The sequence below is a fragment of the Maylandia zebra genome, linkage group LG8 (genome assembly GCF_041146795.1).
Source record: "Maylandia zebra isolate NMK-2024a linkage group LG8, Mzebra_GT3a, whole genome shotgun sequence".
In the NCBI taxonomy this organism is placed as follows: Eukaryota; Metazoa; Chordata; class Actinopteri; order Cichliformes; family Cichlidae; genus Maylandia; species Maylandia zebra.
The window spans coordinates 12,337,367-12,361,079 of record NC_135174.1 but is presented as its reverse complement, the minus strand read 5'-3'; the positions used below and the strand labels follow the sequence as shown (position 1 = coordinate 12,361,079).

The 23,713-nt window shown below is 40.4% G+C and overlaps 1 long non-coding RNA gene across 1 annotated transcript in view; it reads right to left on the bottom strand.

The window, feature by feature from the left end:
* Positions 1-5,849: 5,849 nt before the first annotated feature.
* LOC143419802 (uncharacterized) overlaps positions 5,850-23,713 on the bottom strand; it is a 46,022-nt gene continuing 28,158 nt past the window's right edge. The window contains exons 3-4 of the long non-coding RNA XR_013099812.1: positions 6,589-6,705; positions 5,850-6,018 (exon numbers count right to left, since the gene is read on the bottom strand). This is a non-coding gene — a long non-coding RNA (uncharacterized LOC143419802). The remainder of the gene's footprint in view (positions 6,019-6,588; positions 6,706-23,713) is intronic.

The window sequence follows — 23,713 nt, the reverse complement described above, 5'->3', positions numbered from 1 at the left end:
GAATTCCAGGTTCAGAGGCAGCAAAACAGCCCCAGACGTTCACACTACCACCACACTTTACTATTGGTATGACATTCCTTTTCTGAAATGCTGTGTTAGTTTTATGCCACATGTAACGGGACTCAAACCTTCCAAAAAGTTCTGCTTTTGTGTTGCTTTTTTTGAGATCTCATAAGTTTGTCAGAAAGGTTTTATTTAGGTGATTTCTTAATTCAGCAGGTCTGGCAGTAATCAGGTGGCAGTGAAACCGAACTCAACTTTGCAAAATATGTAGTTAATCACAGTTAACCAATGTTTTTACAAGGTGGAGTCAATCCCATTTTCACACAGGGCCATGGAAGTTTTGATTTTTTCTCCTCCTTAACAATGAACACGTTTATTTAGAAACTGCATTTTGTGTTTAGTTGTGTTATTTTTGTCTAATATTTAAATTTCTTTGATGATGTAAAACATTTAAGTGTAACGAGCATATAAAAATAGGAAATCAGGAAGGAGGCAAACACTTTTTCACACCACTGTAAATATAGGGTCATTAAGTTCTATGACTGATGAGCCTCTACAGTAACTTGGTACACTTCAGTGTGCTGGCTGGAGCCCAAAAGTACTTGAAAAGCCCTCTGTAGCTGATCTATTCTGTGGGGACCAGAGTACATTTTTATGTTTTGCCCCACTTTCCTGAAGGAAGTGTAAGAAAAAAAAATCAAAAAATGTAGATCAGCAAACATGCCCTCTGGTAATCTCAGTGGGGCATGCACTTACAGTTCAGTATTTTTCTCTGGTGATACCGTGCTGTGTGACGTTGAGCTGTATCATATTTTATCAGGTCCTTTTCAGTCACCCTGTGGACTGGGTCACCTTGACTATAAAATGCCTGTTCTCTTTTAAGACAGTTAGAGGTCATTCTGCTTATCCTCTAGTGTCACATTAGCCCGCATGCAGCCACAGGATGGAGCTCAGTGAACACCAAATTAAGGGAAGTGTGCAAGTGCTTTTGGGTGACGTCAGTTGAGCGGCTGACACATGAGGGTACAACCTCAGGCTGTGGCGTTGGCGTATTTAGAAGTGAACAGAGCCCTTGTAGGTTTAAATAGCTTTGGTTCAAACATAGAGGTACATAGCCCCGTCCCCAAACCCTTGGGGAAAGAAAAAGAGTGGGTTTCAGTCACATGGACCCAGTTTGTGACGCACGCGGAAAATAAGGTTTGTAAAGGAAACCTCAAGGGAGATCGCCTGTAAAGTAATCTCTTAAATAATGGGGGTCAGACAAGGAGACAGTGGTAAGATGAGCCTGTAACAACACCACAATTAACTAAACAAGGCTCTCTACAAAAAGTCAAACCTGCCAATAAGTGTGGGCGTTAAAATGTGATCATGATTGTGTGGATGACTGATGGGTGATTTAGGAAACAACAGAAGTGAATTAAAGCGAACCATATTCAAATGAAGAAATTGTAAATATTTCAAGCTCATTACATACAATATTTTTTTGAAACCACGAGAAAGGGCGCACCGAGATGACTCTCCCCCCTTAACAAATTTAATAGAAGAGACACTGTGCAAAGTGAAATTAAACTCCAAACTAGGAAAGCACCGAAACTGATCTCTTTATCCACCAGGGGTCAGCCACACTTAATCCTTAATTCTTGTGCAGCTCAGCGAGTTCATTCATAAGAAATGTGACCTAGCTTTACCTGATTTAGTGGACCACAGTCAAGGTACAAGTGCCAGAATTGTTCAGGTAACACAAACTCTGTGATCTTTATACAAAAATCAGCTTGGTTATGATTAAATTCAGTCCGACTCACAAATAAAACATTTCACAAGAACCTGCAAACATGCTCTCTGATGAGGAATTCATTACCACTTCAGACTGAAATAAGACTGATGCATTTGTTTAATTTGTGGCATTATTGCTTCTTTTTTCAAACAGTGTTACCTGAGTGACAAAGTACTGTCCCTGTAATCCTTTTCTGCATGGCTTTATCAGTCTCTCACATAATTGGGATGTAATTTTGGCCCACTCGTCTTTACAATATTGCTTCAGTTCATTGAGGTTTGGGAACTTTAATTCATACACAGCTGTCTTAACTGGAGGTCTGGACTTTGGCTGCTCCATTACAACACCTTGATTCTTTTCGTTTTCAGCCATTCAGCTGTACGTTTGCTGCTGTGATTGCATCACAGACCCAGATGTATGACCCGGATTTGGCCAAGCTTTAGCTGCCGGACAGATGGCCTCACATTTGATTCTGGAATATTTTGGTATACAGAGGATTTCATGGTCAACTCGATGACAGCAAGGTGCTGTTGCTGCAAAACAAGCTCAAATAATTAGCTCTCCACTACATTTAGTGGGAGGTGTTTTGTGCCGATGTGCTATTTTTAGACTTTGCCTTTGACTTAGACTCCCCCCCCCCCCCCCCCCCCCCCCCCCCCCCCCATGGGGATCCTTAGAGTTTCATTTTATCTAATGAGTAGACTTTATGTAGACAAACAGTTACTTTCAGGGTGCTGAGAACTTTTTCTCAGGGGCATTTTTTCACTTTCCCACTAGTTACTACAGACAATCAATAAGCATTCTCATGAGGGTCTAAAACAACACCAGCTAACTATCAGGCACTAAAACAGGGAAGGAATAGAACTGAATGTAAACCATAAGCAAGTAAATTAAGTGATAATGCCGTAGAGTATCTACAGACTGGTTTTCAGCAAAAATGTTAACTCAGAAATAAACATTGTAACCAACATAAGAAAACCTTCAACCTAAAAATCCCAAACCTGTTGTACGACCCATTTTAGCAGTGATACTAAAAAGTGGAACAAAGAAAAAAAGTGGTTCTTATTAAAGGTTGTCTGGTGTAAATATAGATATTTAGAGATTCACCTGAGAACGGTGTCATTGCTTCAGTACCAGAAGAATACATGAGCTCCAGAAAGAGGCAAGTGATCCATCACAGAACCCCTTTCAGCCCTTCAGTCGGCGTGCATTATTTAGGGGTTTCAGAGAGACCCTGGGGGAAATATGGTGCGAGAAACAGTGGGAGCAGGAAAAGGGGAAATGATAGGGTAAAGAATAATGCAGGAGGTGGAGATCTAATGTTGTATTTAAGGGCCTACGATAAAGGTAATTAGATGCTTGTAAATGGGGAAATCTATCTCCTCGTCTTACTTTGTTAACCTGTCTTGATGCTCTGGTGCGGATCACATTATCTGCCGTCCCGACAACACTTGAACCGTCATTAAATAAATATCAAGCTTGTTTTCACTTTACAAACGTAGCCAAAACACACGAGTTAAGGTGAATTCAGCTGCGCCACTTTAATGGCAGGTCATCTCTTCTGAGGTTTATAAGGAGAGACACTACTGAGCTTAACATGCTGACTTACTGAGCGCTATTTAACTGACTTCTTTTATATAACGCTTCAGCATTTGCTGCTCAGCTGCAACTGCTTTTGTCGCTTTTGTCGCGGTGGTCTCTGAATCAAAAAGTAGATTTGCGGATGTCGTTGTGCATTTGATTTGATTTAAGTCATTCTGCGCATCACAAATGTGCAGCTTGATAAACCTACAGAGACTGTGTGATGCTTTCATGTCATGGGTTTCTCTTCCTCAATAATATTCTACACTCTGTTTATCAAATATTAGAAATGATAAGACAACATCTACATACTTATACCCATATGTATGGTGCAGAGAGTGCAGTAGTTTATGGCTAAATTAAAGTAATTTCCTCAAAGTTTTACATATGCACGCCACGTCTTATGGCTTTTTTTTTTTTGCATGTAATCATTATTAGCTTCCATTTGAAACATTAACAATGGAGAACTTTCTGCAGATAATGAGATCTTAGCTTTGTCACGGCATATCAAAGTGTTTTAAAATGTATCATTAAAGTCATCTTTGAATTTAACAGACAGTGTGGGGGGAAAAAAGCCCGAGGTAAACCTTCAATGAAGACCATTTATCAGTGAGAGGTGTCAGTCTGGTACAGACTTGGTATTTTCATTTAACGTCTTACAGAGCGACACAATATGTACAATAAAGAGATGAGATGTTCTGTCATGACGAAGCACTTAATTGGCTTTTCATGTTGTCACAGACTTTTGTCTCATTTCCAGCTCTCTTGCTCACTCCCGTCCCACTCGCTCTTTGTGTTTCTCTTGGCTTTTGTTTGGACGATACGTTTCATATTGTCTCTGCTCATTGGGTAGCTACTTTGCGATCAGAGGAGGCGGAATGAGGTGTGTGTGGGTTGACTCGAGTAGTGTAGTGAGTATTGCTGAATGCCTGCAGCGCGGCGAGTGCAGACGATGCTCGTTTAGACCATCTATGAGCACGCCTTGAGAAGGGTGTGTGAGGGGAACGCGACTGCAAGTAAAGGTGGAAATAGGGGTGAGTGGGTGATGATTGGATATTGAAGAAATTGGTGAATATAAACACCTCATATATTGTGGCAGAACATCTCATCATGGATGAGCTAAGTGCACTGAGGACCACTGCTTGCTGAGGGCCATGATTGTGTCCATGACTACAATAACAGAGAGCAGAGCACAAACCTGAGAGTGCTTTATATTATTTGCTAACCAGTCATGTGCCCACAAATGTCAACCAGTGCCCTGTAGAGGTGTTTAACAATGACTGTATGTGCCAGGATCCAACTTTAGTGTTGGGTCACAGGCTGACTGGCTCTGAGTAACTTGAAGAAGCCATCAAATATTTAGCTGGCACCCTTTTCATGATCATGGGTATGTAAACAAACATATTATCTGTGTGATTGACACACGATCTGTTGGCCTGGAACCATAACGAAAACCTAGATCGGCCCTTTTAGTGCAAAAGCAAAAGAGGGTCACAGAGAAGGATTAACTCTCAAATTAATTTTCACAAGATTTGATCAGACCACTGGGAATGTCACGGGGACACTCGGAAGGGCACGTTTTTGTTAAGTGATCAAACTCCTGACTGAACATAATTAGTTCTGAGAGATAAATAAGAATATGAAAGACAAATCTGCTTCACTTCTGCACGTTGCTGCTGACGCTGTTTTTGTTAGGGCACCCTATCTGCCCAAAAATGTACGCTCATTTTGCATTCTTTGGCCCATTATGCCATTCTGCCACGCTCTATTCATGCTGCTTTACACAAAAGACCACTTACTGCAGCATAACACGTTGATAAAGTTCAATTAAAGTGATTGAACACAATAATTTTAATTGTGGGAAATGCATGAAGGTGGATGGAAAACTCATTAAAGGCGGTGGATGAATAATGGAGGAGGGTGTGTTGGTGTTGTGCTAGCTTAGTTTACATCTTTGCTGGATGGAGCACTGTTGTAGCTCCTCGGGAGGGGGTGGTGTTGCGTGGGTGTGTGTGTTTTGGATGTGGTGGTCAGACACAAAGCAATGGGGGCAAGAGAAGGAGGAGGAGGAAGAGGCTTGAGGGGCAGCGTGCCAGAGTGTCTCAGCACTGTGCGGCGAAAGTGAGGAGACGGTTTCATTGAAAGGCTCAGCCAGCACCAGCTTCATCAGGCAAAAATGGAAAAAGGTTTGCCAGCCAGACAGCTCGCTGCAGGGATGCAAGGCAACCATGACCACTGGGAGCCATGACAGGAAACTCAACCTCCTCAATGTAGCTGGTGGAAAAACAAATGAATGGGAAGTGCTAAGCGCAACATGATAGGCTGCTTGATTAGGACACGTTTAATGCACATTTCTTTTTATAACATGCTGTATTTTAATGCAGTCTTTCATGATTCGCGGAATTCATTTTTTATTCTGGCTCCTATTTTAAAACTGTCTGACTGTGAAATAATTGCCATCACCTGTTTGCACTCTTTACTGATAAGTGAGGCTTTAGGTGGTGCTTCACACCTTCTGCCAGACGAAATATATATAGGGGAGCTCACCGCACAGCTCAGTGAAAGTGACAAAAGAAGCTTGTAGGTTGGTGGCTGTAGGGCATGGGTTTCAGGTGATGGTGATGCGTGGTCAGTGTGGTAACCGGAGATGGAATCTCCTTCTGAAAAACAAGAGTCCACACGTTTGCGATCCAGATAGAGAATGAAAGGAGGAAGACACCAGTGGGGATGCAAAAGTTGTTACAGACATAAAACGTGGTGCATCAAAATTTACAGTAGTGCTTGCATGCATGCACTCCTAACTGCAGCCATGTTCAGTGCTACTGCTCCACCTAACCAGTCATACTTCCTCTTCCACGCTTACAAATGACTAATTTGTGGCCCAAAACACAGATTTAGTTTAGGGGAAAGGAATGAAATGTAGAAAATTTCCAGTATCAAGTATTAATTGGATTTACATTCTTAAAGATTACTAATAGCCTCATTAACAATACTTTTAACTGGATACAAGTGTGGAGGAAACATTAGTCATTTTGACAGAACTATGCTCTCTCCCAGCCTTTATTCATCTCATTGGTCCTTTTACATGTTAAATACAAAAAACGCTTTTTATTTTGTCAGTGTGTTGTTATGGTTGTGCATTCAGAATGAAATGGGATTCTCATTTGCTGTTCATAACCTGTGGATGAATCCATTTTAAACAAAAATAAGGGCAATGGGTGCAAACTCACAGAATGACGGCGGCAGATATGAGGTTCAGCTTGGTGTTTGTGTTGGTACAGCACCAGTGCCGGGGCAGCTGGTAACCTGGTCAGAAACAATGCACTCAGAGTGGCAGATGATTCACTCTGAGTGCGATTGTAAAGCAGACAAAGAGAGCGTGGTTGAGAAAACACTCACCATGAGTAGGAAGACTAACAATTCACAGCTATGCATTTGAAACAGAATCACATTCATGCTCGCTGCAACTATGCTGTTGTTTGTAGGTTAACATTGTGGACATGCAATAATGTATTTTGATGCTTCCAAGTTGAATATTTTATATATATGTTGCATATTATCAATATAGTGCTGTAAAATTACAGTATCACAAATAACAGGAAAAAAAACAATGTTTCATAGCCTCCATAGTACCTACAATTTGATGAGAAATAGGTCAGCGTTTCACAAGGTGCAGTGCAAAACTTATTATAGAGAGGAGATCAAATAGACTAAACTGAAACTAACTGGCCATTTTGTTAAATGCATAAAGTGAACTGCTCATTAACACAAATAGCAGCAACAGAATGAGTAAGAAAAGTAACTTAAGTAACTCTGAATGTGCCATGGTTGTTGGTGGCAGACGGGCTGGTCTGAGTATTTCAGAAACTGCTGATCTGCAGAGATTTTCCCACAGAAAATAAAATGAGAAAAGTTCTCTGGGTGAAAAAAGTCAGAGAATGGCAAGACTGTGTCGTTGTGGAAGGCAGTAACTTAAATAATAACTTGCTACAAATAAAGTATGCAGAAGAGCATCTCTGATTGTATGATACAGAAAAACCTTGAAGCACATGAGCTCGAGCAGCAGAAGACCACACCGGGGACCACTCCTGTTAGCTAAAAACAGGAAACTGAGGCTACAATACTGAGGAGAAAAGATGTCCGGTCTGATGAGTCTCAATTTCTGCTGAAACATTCAGATGGTTAGGTCAGAATTTGGCCGCTCTGAAGAGAAAAAAGGGGTTCGAATCTAGTAATGGAAAGATGTACCCAAGTGTCCAGTGGGTGTATACAATTCTTCAACTCACTTGTAATGCACTCTTACTTTTAAGCAATTAGATTTTTATGATAAGTCATGGAAATCTTCTGAAAGCCAGACCATAAAAATCAAAAGCCTTCCAGTATTGCTGCAGTAATTTGCATCGCTTCCAGGGTGTCCCATTCTAACCAATTACATTGCACCTCTGAGATTTCAAACCTGTACAGAGCACAAACATAATATTGTTTATCAAAGAGGTCTGAATTTCATGTGCAGGATAATTGCTTTTGAGAAGAGACGGCTCTTTGGTGACAACCACGATGTTGACGAGTCCACAGCCCGAAAGCAGGGTGTCAGGTGGGGAGCAGGAGAACGCTCCTAATTTTTTTCAGCATTCATCAGACTGTACACTGGGAAAAGATCCTGAAACTGTCAGCATGGAATGTTACTGAAACATCCTGGGAAGGTCTGAGGGGAAGGCTGAGAGGAAATGACTAGAAATGTGGTGTATACCGCTGCCATCTTATGCTGGGAGGAAGCAATGCACTGAAAACACAACCTTCACTCTACAGATCTACTTCTCTGCCATTTCACCTAGAAAGGTGCGTTTTGAAGAATCGCCACTGCCATACTAGAGGAGATCCAGTGCCCTATGCAGAGCTAAAAGTACAGGGAGTTATAATGGGACTTCCAGTGAGAGATCTAAAAATAGCAGCTGCACTGAAAATGGACCAGAGATGCATGAGAAAATTATCTTCAATGTGAGGTTAGAAAAAAATTAAAACCATGTAAGGTTTTCTGGAGCACTTCTCACAATTTCTTTTTATCAAATCTCATATATTCTACTGGTGGATTTTCATAAAAAACAAAGTTAAGGCAAAGTTTCAAACAATACGGTCAGTATATATAGTCCCCACCAACTAATAACAGTCTAAAGAGGAGGCAGTTTTTTTTCTACTTTTGGTTCTGTACGGCTACTATGGTCATCCATAGCCCCCATAGCTCAGAGCACACAAACCCCGCCCACCTGCTGCACAAAACTTCTGTTTACACGGGGCAGCCAATCAGACGAAAGATAACTTTTGTCTCTCGAGAGGAGCTAGCCTGTTTCAGACACAGGATGCGACACTATAAGATAAACAAGAATTATTTTGAGCTGTAAAATGTTTGAAGCTACTCTATGAGCGTCAAAGAATAAAATTATTGAGCTAGAAATCTGCAGTAATAGCTTGCCTTTAATCAAAAACAAGGTTACCCAAATATTTGCATACAATTAATAAGTATATGATTAATAAGTTTAAAGGTGCAGACACTTATATTTTGGGGTTATTTAATAGTACAACAATGTTGCGCTCATAAACATGCATTGTTAGTGTGTAATTACACTTTCAGCCAATTGATATATTCTCATGAACTCAGAATTAAAATGGAGACACATTTTATTTTTGCAGAGAGAGAAGAATTTTAAACGTGACACTGAAGTTAGCTGCTTTCTGCTCGACAGGTAATTCAACCAAACAGTCCAAATGTAATGTTTTTGATCTCTCTTGGCTGAATGAAGCACAGTCACGGATATAATGCTACAGCTAGTTCTACTAGTAGCCTTTGAAAGGTTTATTTTATTATGACAAAAATATTTTTTAAAGCTATCCTTGTCACTTGAAGGAACAAATTAGGTTAAACTGTCATTTTGACACATGGAGTCTGAAAAGAGCTCAGAAATCTGCAATCTACTGACATCTAGTGGTGAGATTTTTCACATTGTACCTTTAAACAAATGACAGGAAGGTCCACTAATAAATATTTGGTGCCATGTGATGCAGTCTTCGGACCACATTTATTCCAACCACAGGGATTTATTGTACCACATTATTAAGGCTTCCTGTCACTAACTTGTTGTCTTAAAGTTTGGTTTGTTTTGTGAGCACACAGCTGAGCTAGAATCTTAGTAGATAAAAAGGTAAAAGAACGTTTTTAATTTTTTTTTTTTTTTTAACTGTGACATTACGAGACTGGTACTATTTCTCAGAGGAAAGTTGTTGCGCTGGATGTTTGCCTGTGTGGGCAGGTCAGTGGTGATCCCTGCTGTCATTTCACATCACTCTTAAGGCTGCCTCTCAGCTGTTTGAAAAGACGCGTCCTCTGGAAGGTCACTGCAGTATTTAAGTGGCAATAAAAATATTGTTTAGCACAAAAAGATACAACCTCAAAAAAATCAAACAATGAAAGTGATTTGTGGGGATATTTGGATTCATTCTCATCCACGATTGTAGTGTTTTTGGCCAAAGCACCATCAAAATGTTGTTTCTTTCTAACAGGTTTTGTGAATTTATAACAGGCTGAATCATTAATCGTCTTTATTAATCCAAAAAAGCTGCCATTTATTCATATCAAACTAATCACACACTATTACTGTGTGTCCAGCCAGTCCAAACAGGTCATATGGACACAAGGCTGACCTAGATACTAAAAATACCATTGGCTGGAGTTAATTAGTGAAGTAATAAGATCAGATAGCTTGATTAGAAAGAAATGGACAGGAGCTGGAGCACAGGAAGACTAATCCTGCTTGGCAGCTGTGAGCTTAATCACAGATCTATACACAGCATCAATGAAGCTTTGATTCATTGACCAGAAAAAGTTGTGATCTGATAAACTACTACAACATGAAAACGGCATTTAAATATATGGACTAAAGCAACGAACAAGTTCAATGATTTCAAGTCAGATTTTAGATTTGCATTCAAGTGTCACTTCCTAATAACTTGCAGAGGGAACACATCATTACATCATTAGTATGAACTCAGCGCTACCCAGCTTCACATGCATTTTGATAATTTCTCTTTTACAAACCGCCCCTGGGCACTGGCTGGAGTAACCAACATTCATAAAAACGTAGCAGGTGTCCAAGAAGCAGATGGCAACTATTTGCGATTTTTAAGAAAAAGAAACAAGAACAAGGAAAACCTGCTAAGGCTTACCTGTGCTGTTAAACATTGGCTTGTATGCTTTAGTGTTTCTTGCGTAACACTTGAAGCTATAACTCGCTGATCTGTCTGTACACTTTTATTTATTAGAACCTTTAAATAAATACTTACTCCAGGTTGTAATTAAAACCTTTTGACAGAATAAGTGAGATCCTTAGAGCGCTTGACCCAGCTTCAGTTATGGCTAAAGAAGAAGAACGCCACTGACCCTGAAACATACTCAAAGTCCTGTCGTACTTGGGGACTCGCACTTATTTGACAGCGCGGTGGTTACTTTGCTGGACAGCCGCACACTCAGCAGTGCTGAGGTTTATAGAAGCACTTCGTCATTCCTCAGGGAGGATACAGGCACAAACACAAAGTGACACCCCATTTTGGATTTCAAAAAAAAGAAAAGAAGAGAGAGCGAGAGAGAAAAGCAGGAAGAAATTACATCTGCCTGAGTCAGTAAAGCGGAATGATTCAACAGCCCAGCAGACGCACAGCTCGGTGATACTCGATTGCTGCTAAATGAATCCAAAAAACTCCTCAAAGACTTCATTCATCCAGCGCCAGCTGACGGTGACAAACTGTTCAGTCCATTTTCACAGGTTTTCAGTTTCCATCACTGAGATGCAGATGAAGAAACACAGACAAACCAGACAGTATTACAAATAGCATTTAGTGTTTACTACTCCAAACATTAATAACATGCCGATCAGCTTTAAATATGAATAAAGTAAATTACATGTAGTGGCGCTCTAATCTCAGGGACAGGTCCTCCTGTTTTGTCAATATGCTCTTATCCAGCCAGTGTTGGTTTCATTAGGAGAAAAGCACTGCATCACTAACCTAAACTGACTGCTAGCTCGATTAATATTACATATACTGAAGTTTTCTTTAGGTCAGGTCCAGACTGACTGATAATGTGTCACTGAAGTCGCCAGTGAGGCCACATTTTATTAAAACAGATGGTTAAAAAGTCTTAAACAATTTGCAGATCAGAGTTCACCAACAATGCATCTATCACCTGACAACAGTAAGCTAACGTATGCATTTTAATGTTCTAGCAACTTTCATATTTACCTTCTCTGTGTGAATACATTTAGAAAAGGTCATATACCCTCCTAGGACCTGGCGTCCACATATGTGGACATCACATTTTGGATTATTTAGACCAAAATACTCAATTCTGCTCTACAAGGGCCTGATATCCACTTACGAGGACATTATACTGCTGCTGTTCTATCAAAAATGTAAGCTAATATCTTCATATGTGGCTCTTATTTTTCATAAAAACAAAAATAAGGTAAAAAAAAAAAAATCTGGTAATTCTTTGTTTTTACATTCATCGAGCCCCAATATGCCCAAATATCAAAGAGAAATTAAAAATGCATGCCGTGGAAGAGTTCGGGTCTTAGGAGGATACAGCACCACAAGCATAAAGTCACAAATATGAAGCCAGAGTGATGAAAAAAAGGAGAAAAAACACAGTGTAAAACGATTGAGTCTGTAATGACACTGCACACATTTGCACTTTTCAAATCAGTCAAGACAGAAATCATTTACAATACGCATATGAAGATGTGACGGGACAGAACACATGCTTTCACTGTGGGAACTGATAAAAACTTTATAACGCTGAAATGAAAAGACCACAAAAGTCTGGATAATTATACGCTCTCTTAAAGGTTACAAGGTGAAAAAGCGAGAAAATGTACAGCATCTTATTAGACTTCCCATCTCCCTGTGGACAGGCCGCTCTCTATTGTAGCCAAATGTGCCAGTGATGAAGTAATAATTGCTCTTGCCAGAGTGCCACGGTTCACATCGTGTGTGTTCCTGTGTGCATGTGTGTGTGATTAGTGCCGACGTTCCTCTCCTGCAGATCGTCTTAGCACAGCTCCAATTACACCGCAGTCGATTAGATTTTCCCTGAAGCAAAGGCTGTGGGGAATACAGAAGACCCAGAGAAACAAAAAAAATTGTGTCTGAATATCATAACAGCAAATAGCTTTACTGTGTTAAAAGGTCTCTGTTCAAATCCTCAGACAGGTGCCAGCCACAACACGCTGTTTATAACTGACATTCAGACTTTGTTACATTAATGTACTGCACTATAATGCAAAACTCATCTAAAGTAGAAAAATACTCCTGCCAGCCACTTTATTAACTACACATCAACAAGGCAAATCTCTAATCAATCACATGGCAACATCTCAGTATATTTAGGCATGCAGACATGGTCAACACAACCTGGTCAAGTTAAAAGTTGGAAGGTGATTTAACTGACTTTGAATGTGCCGTCATGGATGTTGATGATGTGCCAGAGTCAAAGTCTTTCTGAAACTGCTGATGTACTGGGATTTTCCACACAACCATCTGTAGGATTTACAAAGAATGATCCAGAAAAGAGAAAATATCCAGCAAGCAGCAGTTTTCTTGGAGAAAACGGTCAGAGGTCAGAGGAGAATGGTCAGAATGCTCCAAGTTGGTAAGAAAGAAACAGTAACAGAAGAGCTGCAGAAGAGCATCTTTGAACATGCAACACATTCAACCTTGAAGCATATTGGCTACAGCAGCATAAAATGGTAAATGGCCTGTGTTTGTATAGGACTTTTACTAGTCCCGCCTAGGGACCCCAAAGCGCTTTACACACCCAGTCATCCACCCATTCACACACACATTCACACACTGGTGGAGGCAAGCTACAGTTGTAGCCACAGCTGCCCTGGGGCAGACTGACAGAAGCGAGGCTGCCATATCGCGCCCCTTCTGGCCAACACCAGTAGGCGGTAGGTGAAGTGTCTTGCCCAAGGACACAACGACCGAGACTGTCCGAGCCGGGGCTCAAACCGGCAACCTTCCGGTTACAAGGCGAACTCCCAACTCTTGAGCCGCGATCGCTCCATAAAACCATACCCAATGCCTCCCCTCTCAGCTAAGAACAGGAAATTGTATCAATATTTCACACAGGCTTACTAAATCTGGACAATGCTGTCTGACTTGACAAGTCTTGATTTCTCCTACAACATTTGGACAGTAGGGTCAGAATTAATGTAAACACATGTAATTATCCTGCCTTGAATCAACATCCAGGCTAATGGTGTAAGGCAGGGGTCGGCAACCCTAGGCCCGCGTACCACCCAGGGTTAACTGATGGCACGACCATAGCTGGACTGGCCATCGGGCATACCGAGCATTTGCTCAGTGGGCGGATGGTGATTTTCCGTTTTTATGGGCCGATGATTTATTTATTTGTTTTGTAATGGTATAAATAATGAAAGGTGGTGGATTGGCCAGATGCTGGCCGGTGTGTAAAAATAGCTCAGTTGTTTGGTGGTGGCTATAGATTCAGTGACATTAGCAAGTGGTGGAGGCCAGTAGGTGGATGAGGGAAAGGGGAGGCAGGAGGAGCATAGATAATAGTAGTTATTCAGTAATAGTAGTAAATCACACAGCAATAGTACATTCATGTAGTTGTAAAAAGCATGAGAATATATCGAGTAATCCAAAGTATTCAGAATACGTACTCACATTAAGTAACTTAAGGGAATACGTTAAAAACTACATTTTGGGCACGATGTATTCTGTAATCTGTAGTGGAATACATTTTAAAAGTAACCTTCCCAACACTGGGGATGCTATCATCTCAATATGGACCAAAATCGCTGAAGAATTTGGCCTTAATTCTTGCATGCCATGAAGAATTAAAAAAGATTTCAAACTGGAAATTCACAAATTAATGAAAGATTTTACAGATTTTTTTTTATATACATTCAATGAAAATATCTGAGGATCACTCAGATTTCTTTTAAGTGAAAACACCCCAACGTTACAGTCACACACCACTTCATCCACACAAACTGTGACACTTAAGGTAAGCGCTTCAGAATGAAGAGCAGTTTGCACCACCCATGAACAGGGAAATCCACCAGAAAAAGAAAACCTCAAGACACCATGATGCAAAGCAAGGCATTTTGTGTTTGGAAAACGGGTGTTACTCTCAGCTCTTAACAACTGCAAAATTTCTCACTTTGGAACATTTAATTGCTCTCTCTGCCTGCAGTACACATGCTGACTGCAGCTGAATGAGGCGAGTTCACACCCAGTCACTGGGTGAAAGTGGGTCATAAACGCTAGGGCCTTATACACTTTGTCAAAACATGCATGGCACTGTAATCTACTGCTCCATGCCCACTGTGAAGATGATGTAAAAAACAAGTTGATCAATAAGACGTAAATGACTTCTCCAGTGGAGAGAGCAGTCCAAGGGTGACTGTTGGGAAAAGGTTGCATGTCCTGGGATTGTCACCTCTCTGCTGGTGCTCTGCCTCGGAGACTCACTGTAGAGGCCCTGATAATAAGCTAGACTGACAGCAACGTACACTGTTGCTTCTCCTTTGCACCCCTCCTGCCTCTGTTACTTCAAAAAGTGCCTCGCCGTTAGCTCTAAGAGTCTGGAGAAATGTCTTGTTGTAAAAGACAATGGCCTCGAGTTTTTCTTTACACTTTCATTTTGGTGTCAGAAAGGGTCAGCGGTTCATCTGAATATCAAATCAGCTGAGATCAAATGGAAGTGAGAGTACTGTTATAGTTGGAGAAAAGGGGAGGCAGCTATAACAGTTTCTTTCTGCATTTATTGATCTCTGGATCTCTTCCACAGTCTATCTTTAGTCCTTTCTTTCTCCCCTAAAACCCAACAGCAGATGGCTGCCCCTTCATGAGCTTGGTTCTGCTGGAGGTTTCTTCCTGTTAAAAGGGAGTTTTTCCTTCACACTGTTGCCAAGTGCTTGATTGTTGGGTTTTCTCTGTATTATTGAGGGGGTTTTACCTTATAATATAAAGTGCCTGGAGGCGACAGTTGTTGCATTTTGGTACACTTTTGGTTTCACTTTCAAATGCCACAACACATGAACAAAATCAGTTATCAGTCCATAAAATAATCAGGTCTGCTCATACAGAAACACTTTGCTATGGGGTTGTTGGGGGTTAAGGGGTGGATATGAAATGCAGACTGGTGAAACACAATCCGAGCGGATAGAGTGGTCCTGGGTGATGAGGCAGCTGAGGTGATGATGCTCAGAGGACAGTGAGAGGCCAGTGATCAGGGTGCCACCACACCCTTTTCCTCACCAACCAATTAAAGTAATTAGAGGACTGTTTCCAGTTACTGAAAGGTTAAATGGTCAATTTTCCAGCTGCCATCACAGTTATTTCTGTATGAGCACAGAGCACCAATATGCAAAAACGTAAACGCTCATACAAAATTTAATATGGAGAAATGACATTAACAAAATAAATAAATATTAAAAGAATAAATAGACATTTTGTGGAAACCAAATGGGGAAATGACATATTAAAAACACATAATTAATAGCATCGTGTTTGTTTTTTATTTCTGATTTGTATTGTTTTGTTTATCCTATGTCCATGTTGCATTGTTCTTCCATTTGACAATCCTATCCTAATAATAATCTATTTTTGTCTTTTGGGTATTTTTAAAGAAAATATTTCATCTAAAGCTCAGTCGCTATGAAATAGACCAGGATATTACTTAAATAGGTTATTATTGATTTAATGTGTCATTCTTTACACGAACCAATAATTTCAGGAAGCACAGGCAAGACGAGTGAGCTCCATCTGTCATGCCTTAATTGCCTAGACACTGAGGTCACTGTACAGAGCCACTTGAGGTATTTTGTGTGCCCAAAAATAAGAGAAGTCCATAAAAATGAAAGCATGAAGCATCATCACTTGTGATCTTCCTGTCCTCTACTTCTGTTGCCTGGTAAAGATGTGATGCAACACAGTGAATAACACTGCAGGTGTAGGACACTTGTGCTGCAGCCAGAGTGAGCGCACTAACACAAAATTACATTTATTTGTAGGAGGCAGTGTTTGGGCAAAACAATCTCTGTGAGCCTGAATTATTGTCAGGAATAAGGCAGCCTGATCAGTGATTTCGACACTGAACAAGGATAAAGATTATTACATTAACTGGGACTGAATTCTGAAACACACATCTTGTGAAAACAAGTGTAAAGATCAGCGTGACACTTTTGTATCAGGCCAATAGGTCATAGAAACAGCTTTTACTGAATTATAGCAAAGTGTTAACTTTGGTGAAATGTTTAGTAGGAATGAGATGGGGTTACAGGTGTGACAAACCTCAGGGGGTACTCTCAGTCCTAATCTTACTGACATATGTGTTGTCAGGTTAATAAGAAGCTCTCCCCATCAGTGTAATAGAGAAGAGTGCTGAGTGGCAGTTTGCACCTTTTCTTTCACAGTGCTGTGGGTCTGAACCTCATGGTGACAGGAGGGCTCACTCAGGAGGCGTACTGCTGTAATGAGAGCATCCCCTCCCAGTGTCTCCTGAATTGGATAATATTATGAGTGGGCAGCTTTAGGTTTTTAAAGTCACGAGATTAGACGCACTAAAACTGCAAGTGATCTAAAGAAAGCCCAAAAGGTACAACTTTACACCTAAATCCATTTGAGGAATTGTTTATGGCTGTGTGAAATGCCATCCTCCAGGGCTAAATAATGACGCTGTCGTTTAGATTGTATTAGGGCTAAAAATTGGGCTCGATTACACCGCTTTGAGTGAAAAATGGATGCTGACACAAATGACTGCAGTTGGTAGATGTCTGCGAGCTTTCACGTTTGTTTAATCAAGCCACTGAACTCAAACCCTCAACTGTGATTGTGGTGTTTTTATATTTTGGAGCATTTTAATAAGATTACATCACAAATAACATGACCCTCTGTGCAGTTATGCATTGTACTAACAACCTGTCCAAGAGGTCTGTGCTCAGGTTTTGGTCATTAAAATTCTTGTAGCAATTTTTTTTTCACACCAAACGTGTTGCGAAAAAACATCATGAAATCCTGAATTTTCTGCATCCAAACTTATCAGGTAACGCTAAATTATTGCGTTTTCACAGACAATTCGCCCTTTAAAAACACACTGTCAAAAAAGATGAAGTCAATATTCAGCCATGATGAGCTGGTCCTGACTGTTAAGAAGAAAAGTAAGAAACTGAGATTCTGGGTCCATCCAGCAGCATGGAACATTTCATGGTTTGATCCAGGAGTTGAAGCTGTATCACGGCCACTTTCGTACATATTTCAAATTGTCAGTGGGACAGTTTGAGCTCTTGTTAGGAGAGTTGGGACCACATCTGAGCAGACAGAAAAATAATTTCAGATTGAGACTACTCAAATTGAGCAGTGCCTGAGGTAAAAGAGTAATATCTTACTATTTTCATATCATTGTGCATTCAGTCCCAGCGGGCGATTTGAGTCACTAGTGCACTTGTTGCCAAATGCAGTGATTTAATTGAACTAATTATATTTTTCTGTTGTGCAAAGGTCTTAAGTAGCAACTATTTAATAGCTCAATTACACTACTGTAAATAAACGGTGGCTGTTGCAGATCAACTGCAAGTAGCAACACAATAATCTCTGGACCACCACTTTTGATTGCAAGTTAACTTTACAGGTCAGTCCGGCTGGGTCAGTCTGCACTGGTGACTGGTTGTTGTATCCTGGTAATACTCCTTTTTAAAACCAAGGCTGTCAAGCAACAATGTAATTTTGCAGTTAAATCACTACTTTGCAGCAACTTTGTCATTATTGTGGAGAAATGTTTTGAATTTCTTTTTCAGATCTATGAGATTCTGGCAGGACTCTGAAACTGACTGGTTAATACAAATTTCTGTTTATGTAGGTGGCAAAAGATTTAGAACAGATTCACGATTTTTGACGATTTATTCCAGTCAATGGCCGTATAGATCGCAGATTGAAGGTAATTGCCAACTTAAACACATTCAAACACAAACTGATACCACAATGATAGCATTGACTCCATTTAATTGCCATCTTGATGCATTCAAGCCACTATGAAGGGCGTAGGGCGACCGTGGCTCAGGGGGTTGGGAATCGCATCTGTAACCGGAAGGTCGCCGGTTTGATCCCTGGGCTCTCTGTCCTGGTCGTTGTGTCCTTGGGCAAGACACTTTACCCTACTTGCCTACTGGTGTTGGCCAGAGGGGCCGATGGTGCAATATGGCAGCCTCGCTTCTGTCAGTCTGCCCCAGGGCAGCTGTGGCTACAACTGTAGCTGCCTCCACCAGTGTATGAATGTGAGAGTGAATGAATAGTGGTATTGTAAAGCGCTTTGGGTGCCTAGAAAAGCGCTATATCAATCCAATCCATTATTATGAAGATGGCAACTGGCTCCACAGATCTGGGCCTCGTTTTTGAAAGAACCATTTCAAAGATAGTAACTTGCACTTGCACATGGTTGCAATATATGTGTATATATGTGTATGTGTATTATTCAGCTCCAAATATTATTCAGCATGCTGTGATTTGCTGAACAACATTAATAATATTTCAAAATGCCAGTTTTGTTTTGTTTTGATTTTTTTGCTTAAGTGCCACATTGAATACTGAGTCATAAAAATGACATATACTCAACACAGGAACAAAAGTTCCTAAACAGTGAGAATGTTTTCTTATGGGATCAATATTTCATGAGCATAAACCTAGTCTCTAGTAATGTGTGTGTTTGTAGTTCAAAACGAGTGATTGATATGAATCAGTGTACCTGATAAATCTGTATCTCAACATTACGTGATTCCCATAACTAAAATGAGGGCTGGCTTTCACACAGCCTCGGTCTATTTCTCACTTCGATCCACACGCCCACAGTGAGAGCTGTTAAAGAGGGATAGCAACTAAAAAAGACTAATCTCTCACCAAAGCCAAAGTGAATCCCTGTGTCTTATCCCAGGTCAGTGATACGCAAATACACATTCTTATTAGTTACGTACGCTACTCTACCAGATTGTCGCTAAAGATTTAAAAGTGGTGGTGAACTTCATTCACTTCAACAATAGCAATAGCAAAAAAAAAAAAAAAGAAAATTGCTGAATATCATTCCCTTCCCTTGCCAACCCTTTAAATCCAGCCTCTCTCGAGGGAACAAAGGGAGAAATGTTTGGCCTTTGGAGCCAGTGAGCGGGGCCATTGAGCGCCTTGCTGGAGGATCGGATGCAGTGAATTAGCGTAAAGCCTCAGTGGAGAATAAAGCTGACGCAACGACACTGCCGTGGCCTAGCGATCAGCTACTGCCATGCAACGCTGAACCTAACCTGAAAAGCTCCAAAGTTGAGAACAATTGGTATTACCACACCAACCCCAAGGGATATATGGGTGTGAATATTGTTGAACTGTACTCCTGTCCTTATCTACTCTAAAACGGACAATTAGAAAGAGCAAACATTGATTTGCAAAAACAATCTGAATTCACAGAGCTGAGATAATTAAATAGTTGGTGAAAAAGTGAAAGGTGTTAATCTGTTGACTTTTCAATTAACTGAAAAGACATCTTTTGCTTCTCCACACCTGTGCAAAAAACAGCTGACTGAAACACAGCTCTATTGCTATGAGGCAGGCTTGCTAACCACTTTACCAACATGCTGCCCTGGCATGTGGGAACAATAAGCAATGCTAGCATTTAGGATTATTGTTAAATTAATCTTTACTTCAGGAGCTTAGGCTCCAGAGTCACCTGAATTGGGTAAAAGATGAATGGAGGAAACTTTGCTATCACATAATCCTGACTGCCAAACAATTTGGGAAAATAAAAGAAACAAAAGTAAAATTCAATGATCTGCAATGATCTCATATCAAATGTTCAAACTCAGAAACATTCATTATTTCATTAAAATATTGGCTCATTTTGAATTTGATCACAGCAACTCGTCTCAGCAAAGTTGGGTGGAAAAGAGGCTGGGAAGAAAGCGGCAATAAAAAGAAGGAACATTTTTCAACTAATTCATTTAATTGGCAACAGGTCAGTAACAGAGTGGCTATAAAAATGTTTTGGTGACGGGTAGAGTTTCTCCGAAGCAAAGATGGAAAGAGGTTCACAAGAACTGCATCTATTAATTGTGAACCAACTCAGAATAATGTTCCTCAACATAAAATTGCAAAGACTTTGAATACCTCATCATCTACGGTACATAATATCATCAGAAGATTCAGAGAATCCGGAGAAATTTCTGTGAGGGACTACACTAAAAACAGACATGAAAATCACCCCACGTTGTCAGGAAAACATCCGGAAATTACTATTTTTTTTACCGTACCAGTTCACCATGCCATCCACAAATGCAGGTTAAAAATTTGTCGCACAAACAGGAAGCCAGATGTTAAGATTATTTGGAAAACATGGACACTGCATCTCCGGGACTAAAGAGGAAAGGATCATCTGTTTCCTTTAGAGTTCAAACCTCTAGGGCAGAGGATAGCTCAGTAGGTAGAGTGGTGGCCCCATGATCGGAAGGTCGGGGGTTCGATTCCCCTGAACAGCTACCCTGAGGTACCCCTGAGCAAGGTACCGTCCCTACACGCTGCTCCCCGGGCGCCCAATGGCTGCCCACTGCTTCACTGAGTGAATGGGTTAAATGCAGAGAGGGATTTTCCCCACGGGGACCAATAAAGTACACTTTCTTTCTTTCTCTGTGGCTGTGTTAGTGACTATGAAATTAACAGCTCTGTCATCTATCAGAACACGAACAGGTAATTGACTGCATTCACCATTTTGAGTCTGTTTGGTGTATTTAAGGACACCATGACTTCCTAATAAATAAACTATGATGGCAGAAAGTCATCCAAGTCTGAAATTCTTGGTGTCTGCACACCAGTATCAGTCAAAATCCCCAAGGTGCAGCTGGACAAACAACATACCCCCCAAAAAAGCCTCTCTAAGTTAATGTTTTTAAAAATTAGCATAGCATAGTACATGGTCCTGGCACATCCTCTTCACTCTCAACTCTAACGTGTAAAGCTGAGCTTATGAATGGTATCTTGCAGTATTCTCCAAAAAGGCCCCGAGCTAGAGGGGCAAATGGCATCTCACCATATGCCTGCAAAAATCTACCATATGCCCCACTGGTTAATTCATTTTTCCAAGGCCACAGGCCTCTATTGCATCACCTCAACATACCAGTCAAACAACACACTTGTATATTTGTTCAACCTCCTGTTCCGCATGACATTTAAGTTGTCCAATTATATCTATAACTTCCAAAAGCTCTTTGTTATTTAGCATTAATCTACTGTCTGGTATGTCTATTCTGATGACATTACAGATGAGTGTGTAGGTGTGAAAGCACATAAGTGCTTAAGGAGCATGGTCCTCCTGAGTGTATGTTGATGGAATGAGGGAGAAAGTAAAGTAGACAGTATGAGCGAGAAGGCAAAGACAAAGTCTGCGATGCTTAGTGATGAGCATCTATGACGCTGGTAGGTCAGCTGCTGGTAAATTTAGGGTAAAATTAGAGCCTCACTGGGCTCCGCTGTGTAGCATCGACAGATGGAGGGTGGGCTCCCAAGGAGCTAGACCTGCTACAAATAGCGGCATGTGCACACAGTCTCTATATGCATGTAAATGCATAAATGCAACCATTAAAGAAGCTGCACACGCAGAACAAGACAGCGGTATAAAGATCTTACCTTCATTCTCCTCTGTCTCCATGGACTACATGATAGTATGAGATCTGGTTTTTGGTCTAGTATCACTTGGTTTCATTCAGTTCTGAAACCATGTCTAATTCTTTGGACCAACTCTTAACTGTCCAGTCACATCGCTGCTCCAAAAACAAGATTGGAGAAGCAAAAAATAAAAAATTGTGTGAACATTCACATTTATCTGCTGACTACTTGTTCTTAATATTAGCTAACCCACAAGAAAATGCAAGGGATTATTTGATTTTACTGTGAAGAAAGCATCTCTAATATATAAACATCACAAAGACAGAACCAAGAGCCCCTGAAGACATAATCAGTTCTGCAAAAGAGAGAGGCTGAACTTGTGTCATGTCCACATGTGTCGTAATGAATTTTGCCATCTCTTATCCAACATTACATCATTAAGTGGGAACACTGCTTTAGCTGCACTAAAGCTAAGGGTGGCTTACATAAAAAACAGTCATTAAGTGTTTTATGTGGATAAATTAAGAGTACCCGAATGGCCTTAATCCTGAAACGAATGAACAAGGAAAAATCTTGCTCTGCACTTATCTAGTTTAACGGGAATCGCATTTTTCCACAAATCAACAAACATTCCCAGCTGTCGTTGTAGATGCTTATTTACCCGAGATGCCAGGTGTTGAATGTGTCACAGCTAAAAATGCTGAATTAGTCTATTTCTTGTTATCGGTGAAGGGAAAGGGGACAACTTAGATTTGATAAAAATCATGTTTTGTGTTCAAAATTTTCAGAATCAAAATTTTCACATCTCCTTCCTCATTGCAAAATCCAGAATCTATGGCAGTGCATTCAATAAGCTGACAGCATGCTGGACACAAGATTTCTCAAAATGTCAATAGAAGATCTTTTACATTGTTCTACAGTACAATTCATTTTCAGCCATGTGATGTGACAAGTCCAATCCTTGAGCCCCCCCTCAAAAAAATCCCAAAACACTACAACATGTAAAAATGTAACTGCAGTGTAAGTCTGTCAATGCTATATCAGTGTCAAATCACTATGTTCATTATGTTCTTGTGGAGAATTCTTGCCTTTACATAACTGCAAGGATGAAATGGTAAAAAACGAAAGTATGTACAGTATTGTGCAAAAATCTTGAACCACCCCTTATTTCTTTATATTTTGTAAATATAAATGTAAATACAGTATAAAATACAGAATTTGTCCAGTTCAATTCAGTATTTGTTCTGACCACCTTTATTCTTCAACACAACCTGAACTCTGGCACTCAATACTCTTCTTTGGATGTTGGCAGCCTCTGTTCTCTGTTAAGTTAAGATGATCCCACTCTGCTTCAATAATGTTGAGGTCCAGGCTCTGAGGAGACCAATCCATGACTGATAGTGTACCAGTGCAAGTTATTAAATTCAGGTATGGCTGGTATTTGGTATGGCTTTTATTGCATTTTTAATGTGTTTGTAAGGATTAGGATCATTGTTGTGCTGAAAAAAATCCTTGTAAATCAGGTGTTGGCACTGCATAGTGGACCAAACTTTGATAATACTTTTCTGCATTCATTATTTTTGTCAAGCTCCGACAGAACTGTACAGAAATACAGCCCCAAACCATGACAGAGCCTCCACT